The 12487-nt window shown below is 43.4% G+C and overlaps 1 long non-coding RNA gene across 2 annotated transcripts in view; it reads left to right on the top strand.

The window, feature by feature from the left end:
* Window positions 1-937: 937 nt before the first annotated feature.
* The window catches only part of LOC144022049 (uncharacterized), a 60268-nt gene continuing 48718 nt past the window's right edge, over window positions 938-12487 (top strand). For both annotated transcript variants that reach the window (XR_013284253.1, XR_013284254.1), the window contains exon 1: window positions 938-1210. This is a non-coding gene — a long non-coding RNA (uncharacterized LOC144022049). The remainder of the gene's footprint in view (window positions 1211-12487) is intronic.

Raw genomic sequence — 12487 nt, forward strand, 5'->3', positions numbered from 1 at the left:
GTATGTCTGTATTGCTTGAAGGGCATTTTCAGTGTCTTCATAATTCATAACACTAGACAATCTGTCAAAACATACATGTGACCAGCAGCAGCACGTGGTGTGCAACGCTGTCTTCTTGGAAGAAGATCATCTCAAGTTTATGTGGGCAATATAATATGAGTGTTTGTTGCACTGGCTTTTCTGTTCATTTTCTATTCATACGCACTCATCACCGTAGACTTCTGTAGTCCTGAAAATGTGGCAATGTTAGAATATGTGTGAAAATGGCTTGTTTTACTTATTTGATCATTTGATGCTCACTGTATGACTGACCGTTCATTTCTAATCCCATCCTTTTTCTGGAACGGTTGCTTCAACAGCTTAGTGTTTGTGGTATTAATGCAACACCCTGATGTGGGCAAAAGGTCACACACATGCTTGATTCTTGCCTTCAACATTACATGATAAACACAAACTTGGACATTTGGTGAGCATTGATTGCGGCACTTGCCCCTAATTTGAAAGCGCAATATAAATAACGATGACTTAACTTGACTAATTCAATTTGACAGTCACTAGGAAACAGCTGTTGCAAGAAAAGTATGTCAAACGTGTATATAGTTTCATGACTGAATGCTTACTATGGTGTGAACTGTGGGGGTAAATTATCCTACGATGTGCAATTGCTTCTACTTCTGTAATAGACCAAATGACAAGATGGCACAGAAAGTCCCAACAAGAGTTGAATCCACTGGTAACTGAAGGAACACTGGCTTGTGTTTAACTGTTTATTATGTTTGTCGAATAAAGAATTAAAAAAATTATTTAAAAAAAAAATCAATCCGTCCATTTTCTTCTGCTTAGGTCGCAGAGACAGCAGCTTAAGAACGGTGAGCCTACTACATTTCCCATCGCGAGATGCTGTGACTATCGCGTGACCGGTAGCGAGACTGGGAAAATCTAACATGGCGGCGCTCTGCTGCTAAAATAGAATTAGCTTTATATTTCTAATTAAACCCGAATTTAATGATTAGATAAATTCGATTTTTTTCTTTTCTAAGAAAGATCGGAAATATTATCCAGTGTGGACGACCTCGAACGTTTTATTGACGATCATTTTTATAGCTGCGCGATGGATGAGCCGGCGGCCAGTCGGGATAATCCTTCGAAAAAAAAAAGGAAAAATGACTCGTCAACAGACACGGACGATTTAGCAACCGCCGACGTATCGGTGAGTATGCTGGATTCCATAAATAAAAAACTTGACGTCCTCTGTCTTATCCGCGAGGACGTCAAAGAATTAAAGGCAAGTTTGGAATTCGTTAGCCAACAGGTAAGCGATCTCCAATGCGATAACTCCGAGCTACGCTCCTCTCTCGTCGCTGTCACAGCCGAGTTGGAGACGATTAAAAAGGAAAATAAAATGCTAAAGGAAACGGTCTTAGATGTTCAATCCCGTAGTATGCGGGAAAATCTAATATTCTCAGGTATATCCGAAAATTCTCCAGATAATCCAGAGGGTGAGATAAAAAAATTCATGACATCATCGCTAAAGATCCCACAGGAGACGGTAAATAATATCTCTTTTCACCGTGTACACCGGCTCGGAGCTCGTAAGGGCAATAAGCCCCGTCCTATTATTGCTAAGTTCGAACATTTTAAACATAAAGAATTGGTAAAAAGTAAAGGACGGGAGCTCAAAGGGACATCTTTCGGGATGAATGATCAATTCCCAAGAGAGATAAACGAGCGGCGAAAAGTACTGTTTCCTATCATGAAACAAAATAGACAGGAGGGTAAACGGACTTCGATGGTCGTTGATAAATTATATATCGACGGCCAGCTATTCCGAAACCCAACCTCGACCCCTTGGCTGTTCTAACTGACAATTGGTAGAGCCGAGCATTGTGTGATTATTTGACGTAGGTATATGTATATGTATGTGTATGTATATGTGTATATATGTATATATATGTATATGTATATGTATGTATATGTATGGATAATGGGTTACGAAATAGAATATGAATTTATATTATGCATAGGCTATAAAGTAATAATAATAATAATAATAATAATATAGAAATATATTCTTAAAAAAATAAATTAATAATAATAATAATAATCTCGCTTAGGTCACCATTTACTGGTGTATTGTTATGTTGAATCCCCCACAGATTTCCTTCACACTCACTTCCCCCCACGTTTCTTCACTATTATACTTATCTACTTGCTATCTCTCTCTTTATATAAATTATATAAATTGCCTAATTACTCTTTTGCTATCCTACAATATGTTAATATTAATAAGCAGCTTATATAGATGTATACATAAGACTGAGTCTATATTGCTTGTATGCAGAAATTAGCTCTGGTCTCCTGGAATGTGTGTGGCGCTCGCTCCCAGGCAAAAAGAATAAAAATTTTAGACCATCTCTCAAAATTTAAGGCAGATATTTGTCTCCTACAAGAAACCCACTTACAAAAATCAGAAGAAAAATTATTTATAGATAAAAATTTTAGTCAAGTTTACTCTGCCTCCTATAATAGTAGACAAAGAGGTGTCTCTATACTTATACATAAGAATTTATTCTTTACTCTAAATAATATAGTAACAGATTTAGAGGGCCGATATATTATTATCCAGGTAACTATATTTAATAAAGTATATACAATTGGTAATTTATATGCCCCAAATAATGATGACCCTGATTTTTTCCATGAATTTTTCTCTCGGTTACTCGATTTAGCAACAAATTCTACTATTATTATTGGAGGTGATTTTAACACGGTCTTGAACCCGTTAATAGATCGTTCTAATAATACGATATATACAAGGCGATTACGATCCGCTAAAGTAATAGATGAGTATATGGAGGATTTTGGCCTCAGCGATGGCTGGAGACTTCAAAACCCAACTAAGAAGGAATTTACTTTCTTCTCTGCTGTGCACCGATCATTCTCAAGAATTGATTTTTTCCTTACAAATAATTCTATTGTTGATAAAACTGCTATAAAAATACATTCTATAATTATAAGTGATCATGCACCAGTCTCCCTCACTCTACAAATTGACTCTACCTATAAATCTCCCCCGATATGGCGTTTTAACATCTCATTACTGAAAGACGTAGAGTTTGATAAAATTATTAGAAGGGAGTGGGCAGATTTTTTGGAAATAAATGACTCTCCAAATATATCTCCATCTCTTCTCTGGGAAGCAGGGAAAGCGGTAATTAGAGGGAAAATTATATCATATTCAACTTATAAAAAGAAACAGGATCAAAAATTAGAAAAATACCTGGAAGATAAAATTAAACAACTAACGGATGAATATGTATTAAACCCAAATAATCAAATATGGATAGAACTACAGAATATAAAAATACAGTTAGATAACATGTTATCTAAAAAGACAGAGTTTATAATACAACAGTTGAGATATAATAATTTTGAACATAATAATAAATCAGGTAAATTCCTGGCAAATCAACTTCAACGGAATCGGGAAAAATCTCTTATAACGGCTATTAAAGATATAAATGGTGAATGCACACAATCACCAGAAGAAATTAACCATATTTTTTATAACTATTATCGAAATCTATACACAGAAATTAATAGACCTAACCCTGAATATATTGAGGAATTCCTAAACAGCTTAAATATACCTCAGTTATCTATTGAACATAAAGATATTCTCGATACCCCGCTTACTATAGATGAGTTGTATCGTGCTTTAGACAGTATGCCTAATGGCAGAGCACCTGGTCCAGACGGCTTTCCGGCTATATTTTTTAAACATTTCTGGTTAATGTTTGCTCCATTATTTCTAAGAGTAGTAACTGAAATTAAAAGTAAAGGTGATATACGTCAAGATATGAATATAGCAGCAATTAAACTTTTATTAAAGCCAGAAAAAGACCCTACCCTCCCGTCAAGTTACCGACCGATATCACTAATTAATACCGATATTAAAATTATCGCTAAGGCCTTGGCATCTCGATTAGAGACGGTAATCTCGACAATTATTCATAGTGATCAAACAGGTTTTATTAAAGGTCGTCATTCTACTAATAATATTAGGAGACTCTTTAACTTGATTAGTATGTCACAGCGGCATGATAAAAAGGCAGTTGTTATTTCGCTGGATGCAGAAAAAGCATTCGATAAAGTTAACTGGTCCTTCCTCTTTGCTGTCTTAAATAAATTCGGCTTCGGGGAGTCATTCATTCAATGGGTCTCAATATTATATGATTCTCCTAAAGCTACAGTTACTACTAATGGGATTACATCACAGAGTTTTACTTTACAAAGGGGAACAAGACAAGGGTGCCCAATTTCTCCTTTATTATTTGCTATATTTATTGAGCCGCTTGCATTAGCTATACGTCAGGATAGACGGATCCAAGGAATCCACTCCGGGACAATAGAACATAAAATTAATCTATATGCCGATGATATATTACTCTATTTAGAAGAACCTGCTATTTCGCTAGGGGAAGCATTTAAATTAATAACTAAATTCTCTCACTTATCAGATTACTCTATTAACTGGACAAAATCAACATTATTACCTATTACAGAAAATTCATGGAATCCTACAAGTCAGGATCCACACTACTCCTTTCCTACAGGTAATTTAAAATACTTAGGTGTTAAAATTTCACCTAAGTTAACTGAATTAACTTCTTTAAATTTTTCACCATTATTGGATAGTATCCGTAGTGACCTGGAACGCTGGAATAATCTTCCGATCTCTTTAATAGGACGGATAGCTACTATAAAAATGAAAGTTTTACCAAAGATTAATTATTTATTTTCAATGATTCCATTTAAACCTACGTCTAACTGGTTCCAATCGCTGGACTCTGCTATCATAAAATTCTATTGGAATAAAAAAAAAGCCAAAATTAGTCTATCTACTCTTCAGGAAAGTAAATCTAAAGGAGGTTTAGAGGCACCAAACTTTATGTACTATTATCTAGCTAATCAACTACAATATCTTGTGCTATGGACACAACCCAACAGAGATACTAACTGTTGGTTGGAATTGGAGCAGAAGGATTGTAATAATCTTAGACTGTCAGATTTACTCTTTATTACAAAATCAATAAGACGACATAATTGTTTTAAAAACCCAATGATAGCCGCCACCCTGACTGCCTGGTGGAAGGCATTAGAAATTACAAACTCCCAATTGGCGCCCTGTGGGCTCTCTCCCATTTGGCATAACCCCGACTTTCAACTTAATAATCAGTCGTTCCATTTAAGCCTATGGGAGCAGAAAGGAATTACACACCTTCATCATCTTTTCTCAGATAATAAGTTTATATCATATACAAACTTGGTCCAGAAATATGAAATAAAAAAGGGAAATTTCTTACATTATCTGCAAGTTAAAAATATGGTTAAGAAACAAATCCCAACACTTCAAGATACGCTCCAACTGCCTGTCTTAGCTAAAGATATTATAAAGCTTTCTCCAACAACAATAAAGAAAATATCAAAAATATATAAGTTATTTTTATACACAAATAAAACGTATTTACCGACTTTAAAATGGGAAAAAGACTTGTCTATAGTTCCGGAACCAGACTTTTGGACCCAAATCTGTGAAAATGTATTTAAAATGACCAAACAGACAAATTTGCAACTTATCCAATATAAGATACTTCATAGAACATATATTACACAATATATGATGAAAAAAATGGGACTCTCTGACTCCGACATTTGTCTCCAGTGCTCACAAAACACTGCCGATACTTATCTTCATGCTTTATGGTCATGTACTCCAGTGCTGCATTTCTGGACTAAAATCTTGGAAAAGCTCGCTGATATATTAAACTGTAGGCTTCCTTTATCTCCAAGACTGTGTTTACTAGGTGACTTAACAATAACTGAGCGACCATGTAAACAATCTCAATCTATATTTATAGCCCTTACTATTGCTAAAAAAATAATCCTTGTCAATTGGAAAAATAAACAATCTCTAAATATCGACCACTGGTTAAACTTACTAATAAATTATATCTCAATGGAAAAAATCTCTGCCTTAAATAAAAATCAAGTATCAAGATTTAAACAAATATGGTCTATGTACATAGAATATTTTAATCTCAATTTGGCAACTTAATCCTGCCAAGATTCTGCCTGTTAACGAGAGCCACCACATCGTTACAACTTCTGTTTTCGCTGCTCCTGTATTTGGTATTTTGTATCTGATTGTTTTTATTTTTATATAGTCAGGAACCTAGTTGCTGCTAGTGGGCTCGAGCATACCACACTATACGACACTATACTCAATAACTCCTTAAGATCTATTTCTAGTGGGCACTAAGCATCAACACTTGGTGTTACTGCATGCTAATTAGTCAATTTTCTTGACGCCGTCCCCTGTGGTCGGGCGGGGGTGGTTCTGCCCCCCCCCCCCCCCCCCCCCGTTGTCTGCTCGGTGGCGGTTGCGTCTTGGCCGCTCCCTGGGCCCCCTGTGGGGTGCGGTGTTGGGGTGCTTCCCCTGGTGCCCGGGGCGGTGCCGTCCCGGCGCGGTCCGCTGCTCCGTGCCCGGCGGCGCGGTTCGGGGTGGGTGGGCCTCCGGTGTGCCCCGTGGTTCCCTCTCCCCTCCCCCTTCCTCCCCCCCGTCGCCTCTCCCTCCTCGCCTCCTCCCGCCCATCCTCCTCTGCCTCCCGGTCCCTTTTCCCTTGTCGCCCTCCCTCCTCCTCTCCCCCCCCGCCTCCTGCCCTGCAGCCGCCCTTTCGCCTTCTTGTCGTCTTCTCCCCGCTTCCCCCGCCCCCCCCCCCCTTCCCTGTCTGCCCTGCGGCCCCTCCCCCTCCCTCTCCCTGGGCCTGGGGCACCCTCCCCGGCCCGGGCGTCGGGCTCCGGGGGCCGGGCGAGGGTTTGGGGCCTGCCCTGCTCCGGTATAACTCCTGGTGCCCCGGGCGGGCCCCGGTGGCTGGTGGGCTGTCCGGTAGCCCTGCTGCGCTGGCTGTCCGCCCATTGTGGTGCCGGGTGGATGAGGTGGGGGGCGGCGGGGGGTGGGGGTGCTGGGGGGCGGGCGTGCCACCTACACCCGCCGGGTTGGGTGAGGCCCCGCTGGTCGCTCCTCTTACTCACTTCACTAGCTTGCACTATACACTTTGTAAATATACACATAGGGCACACAACACATTTCTTGGTGGGGTGGGGAAGGGTGGAAACACCGTCTTCACCCTTCAACTCCCCTCCAATTTTAATGCACCTCACGTCCAAGGGGAGGGGTGAGTTGGGGCGGGGAGCCATCAGAGGGGATGGACTGCAGTGCCTGGCAGCGCTGTGGTCCCCCCCATTTGTGTCCCTGCCCCACCACTTTGTCCCTCCATTCCCTTTTTTAATGCACCACACATATACATATTCATTTTTTGGGGGGGGATACGGGTGTGTCGGAGTAGGGGAAATTTTTTCCCTCTGCTCCGACTCACCTGCTCCCAATTTTAATGCACCACACGCACACACTTGTATATACACTGGGTGGGGCCACATTCACGGTGTAAGGGTAGAGCTCGCCAGTCGGCGAGCTGGCGGACTCAGTAACAGGGTTAGGTGTCACTTGTACTCTGGCGTGACGACCGGGGCCTCTCCCCACCGGGCTCGGTGTTCTGGTGTCCCGCCTTCTCCCCTGGTGCTTCCTCCTCTGCTTCCCCCCTCCCGCCGCGGTGCAAATCTCGCGCGGCTGGAGGTGGGGTGGGCACATCTTCCCTCTCTGCGCTGCTGCCCGGTGCCGGTTTCCGGGGGGGGGTGGGGGGTTCTCGCGGGGGGCCGGGTTCGCGGGGGGGGGGGTGGCGGCCGTCGGGGGGGGGCGGCTTGTTTGGGGGGGGGGTGGAGGTATGGGTGGGTGGGGGGTTGGGTGCTGGGGGTCGGGGTGTGTTCGGGGGTTTGGGGGTCGGGGGTGGTGGGGCCTGGGTCGTGGTGGATGGCGGGTTTGGGTGGGGTGCGGGGGGGTCGTGGGGGGATGGGGGCTGGGGACCGGTGGGGCGCTGTGGGGGCCCGCTGGGCCTCGTTCTGCGGCCTTGGGCTCGGGGGTGTGGGCCGGGGCTGGGGCGGGGGTGTTCCGGGTATCTGGGTCGGCTCGCTGACCGGTGTCCGCTCGGGTGGCTTGGGGGTGGCCTTGGTGCTGCCGCGGCCTGGGGATTCCGGGGGGGGTGGGGGGGGGGGGGGGGTGCTCGCTTTGCTGGACCGCGGTTGACGGCTTCTCTCTTTGGTGGTGGTCCTTATGCATGCCAGATCCGTCGCACCAGCATCTACTGAAACTCAACAGAAGTACCCTCTCCCTCCCACAGCCCCTTGAATCAGTTGGTGCTGGTGTCTGTGGTTCTCACTTTTCTTTATCTATCCTTCCCTCCTTCCTCTCTTTAGTTTTTCCTCTGGTCACTTGAGATCTTAATTTATTAGAAGTATGAGGTTTCTGGGGTTGGCATAAGACTCCGGTTTTGTAACCACGCAGGAGGGGTCTTGTTGGTGCTGGACTTCACTTTGATGGATTGGATGTACTGGCTTCTATTGATCTCACTCTGCCTTATCGATCCTTCCCTCCTTCCTCTCTTTAGTTTTTCCTCTGGGCTCTTGAGATCTCGCTAAATTTGCTGGAATTTAGAGGCTTCCGGGGTTGGCGTAAGACTTTGATTTTGTAATCATGGGGAAGGCAGGAAGTGTTTGGTCGGTGCTGGATGTCACTTTGATTTACCTTTCTTTTCTCTTTATTTCTTTTTTTTCTGACCTTTTCTCTGGTCTCCTGACCATTTAAATCTCACGACTCTGGCAAGATTCTGAAGTACCTGGTTAAGGCGAAGGGTAATGGGATATTTATAAGGTTTTAGGTGAATGAATGAGTATAAATTTATACGTATTTGCACGCACGCACGCAAACGCACGCAAACGCACACACGCAAACGCACGCACGCACGCAAACGCACGCACGCAAACGCACGCACACATACACACACACACAAAAAAAAAAAAAAAAAAAAAAAAAAAAAAAAAAAAAAAAGGAAAAGAGCAATGATGACAAGACGTTGAATCGGTAAGACTACCGAATGAACAATTCTGAGCTCTTCAAAAAAAAAAGGAAAAAAAAAAAAAAAAAAAAAGGAAAAGAGCAATGATGACAAGACGTTGAATCGGTAAGACTACCGAATGAACAATTCTGAGCTCTTCAAAAAAAAAAAAAAAAAAAAAAAAAAAAAAAAAAAAAAAAAAAAAGAACGGTGAGCCAGGAATTCCATCTCCCCAGCCACTTCATCCAGTTCCAGGGGAATCAAGACAATTCCCAGGCCAGCTAGGAAATCGTGTGTTTAGCAATTAGCATGTCCTGGGTCATTCTCGGGGCCTCTTCCTGGTGTGATGTGCCCAGAACACCTCCACTTGTTCCTCTTGATGTGCAGGAGCAGTGACTTGGTTCTGACCCTCTCTCTAAGCGAGAGCCTGCACACCTTGCAAAGGAAACTTATTTTGGCCGCTTGTATCCGCAAACGTCTTCTTTTTATCATGGAACACATCTCATGAACAAAGGTGAGGGTGGGAACATCGATCGACCGGTAACCATGGCAGACCGCATCACTGCAGATGCTCCAATCTGCCTGCCGATCTTCTGATACATTCTTCTTCGTTAACAAGACCCTAAGATACTTGAACTCCTCGACTTGAGGCAGAATCTCATCCCTGACTTGAGGAGAATACACCACCCATTTACGGCTAAGTATCATGGCCACAGATTCGGAGGTACTGATTCTCACCCCAACCTCTTTACACGGGGCTGCGACCCACTCCAGTGAGAGTTGAAGATCGTGGCTTGATGAAGCCGATAGAACCGCATCATTTTGTAAAGAGCAGAGACGTACTAAACTGAAGCCACTCAACTCCTCAGCCGCACCGAGAAATTCTGTCCATAAAGGTTATAATGGAATTGGTGACAAAGGGAAGTCTTGACACAGTCAAACCTTCACTGGAAATATGACTTACTGTTGGAAATGCATAACCTTGCTCTCGCAAGATGAATTCTCACGGTATTTGTGAGTTCACAAACTCCAAAGAATACATCTTGTACCCGTTGATTTCCACCGATCCGAACCGCTGATGGTTCGGACCAATCACGGATCGACATTGTGTTTGGGGCGGGACATGCAACTGTGACATAACTGATGCTGGGGCTAATAAACAAACCTAACATGGACAAATGGACGCTACAATTAATTCTGTTCTTGTAGAATTACTCACCGTTTCCCTGTTGAATGTTGAACAGTGAGAGGTGCTTCGTGCATTTCTAGCTGCATGTAAGATGTTTGTGCTTTTCCCCCTTCGACAAGAACAAAGATGAAATTTTCACCCGTATCCATGATTGGTTAACACAAACGTCTGCAATGCCACATCGTCCAATCAGCTTGAATTATTGTACAGAATGCCCCGCCTTTTCGGAGCAAATTACCGTGGAGAGGTACCAAATGGATATTGCGGAGAACTCCCTTGAGTGAAGCGCAATATCAATCTGGCTATTGCCAGGTTAGGAAATGCAAACTAAACCCTCATATTGGTGTGTCCAACAGGGACCGAACAGCCTGTATTAATTGATTCTGTACTCCCGGTGTCATGACTGCGCTCTCAGTGCATATTTTCTGTTTCAGACCTGGTCTGATTGTAGGGGTGTGTCTGCAAGCTGCTGCTCGTTCCAGTTCACCTACTTAAGGCCGAGAGCTGCAATCACCACCTGTCGCAGTATTGACCATGTTGTAGAGCTTTATTCTTACCTCGCTACCAAATTCTAGTTTCTAGTCTCGTTTTTGATTCCTGTATCCACGTGAGTGTTAGCCGTAGTTTTGCGTTTGTGTCTTCACGCGTTGAGTCATTTATACTCGTAAGTTTTATGTTTGTTTCCTCAGCTTGAGTGATGTTTCTCCTCGCGTTGGTGTTTGCCACGTCACCTTTAGTTCTTCCGCTTTTGCTACCGTTTTGATTCTTCTGTTAATTCCTTGTGTATGTCATGACCCGGCTGAAAAGCCATGACAAAAAGACAGGGGAAACCGCTTTTACGAATTAATCAAACTAATTTATTACAAATAAGAATACAAAATCAAAAAAATAACAATTGCGTGTGTTTTGTCTGTAATATCAGTACTGTACATGAGGTAAGTGTGTGAACATAGTGTGGTGCATGTTGAATGATGTAGAACAGAAAGTAAATAAATGGCGTGTGGCTCTGGCGTCGGCTGCAGGGAGTGACGAGAGCGTCGGCACATTTCAGAGGCCAGCATAATATAGCCCAGGTGAAGCAATGGGCCCAGGTGCTCCACGCCAGCTAATCACTGGCACTTAAGATTGAAAGAATGGGAGACAGGTGTAATTAGTGCCACTGGCATGATGACAGTGTGGGGTCATCACATGTAGTACGGTTTTGGAGCCTACGAGTGTATTTTGTTTTCTGAGTTTTCTGGCTGAGTAAAAGCAGTCCTTTGTTTATCGTATTCTCTCCTGGCTTTGACCCGCTTTATGTTTAGTATTCGATTTGTCAAATAAACTTTTGTAATTACACCCCTTCGTGCCTCTGCATGTTTGGGATCCACTTTCCAGTCCTACCGATGATGATAACACCCGGAGCACAATGCACAGGAGCTCCCCGAGAGACATGGTGAAATGCCTTCTCCAAGTCCACAAAGCACATATAAACTGGTTGGCCGAACTCCCACACACGCTCGGGAACCCTGCGAAGGGTCTATAGCTGGTCCACTGTTCACACGGCCAAGATAAAAAACCCACTGCTTCTTGAATCTAAGATTCGACTCCCCGAAGGAAACTCCTGTCCAACACACCTGAATAGACTTTACTCGAAAGGATGAGGGGTGTGATCACCTGTAGTTGTGACACACCATCTCTTATAGATGCTGACTTGGTATCAATATTATTGGCATTTGGATTCAATCACCCACCAGTAATATATGGACCAGCCAGGTTACACCACTGAAACCATCAACTAGACATTAATAACTAATAAATACACGTGATGTTGGTGGAGGTCTTTGAACGCTGTTTAGAAACATCAGTAGTGGATCTCTCTCCTCTCTACTGAGTCCATCATCTCTGTTTTTGTTGTGATGTTGTGAGCAGATGAGACAGCTGCTCCATCGTGACCGCCCCTCTTCATGCACGACACCTGTCGCTGCTGCTCCCGGATGGATTTCATCATTCGCTCACATTCTCTGTTGTGAAACCTCGAATGCCGAGTTCCCCCCTTCTCAGATCTGCCAGCCCGCATGACTCACGTGGTGTCGCAGCTGCCCTCTTGTTTGTGCCTCAAAATAACATCGGCTCACCTATAGTTTTCCAACACCCCCCTGACGCACCCACACACTCGCTCCACCCACTGTCCCCTGAACTTCATTTGCTGGCAGCCTTCAACTGCACCATCTGCCCCAGTGACCTTCAATAAAATACACGCCAATACCTGCTGGTCACATTGCGTTAACAGCTGACATGTCTTTCT

This window comes from Festucalex cinctus, chromosome 7, assembly GCF_051991245.1.
Source record: "Festucalex cinctus isolate MCC-2025b chromosome 7, RoL_Fcin_1.0, whole genome shotgun sequence".
Taxonomy (NCBI): Eukaryota; Metazoa; Chordata; class Actinopteri; order Syngnathiformes; family Syngnathidae; genus Festucalex; species Festucalex cinctus.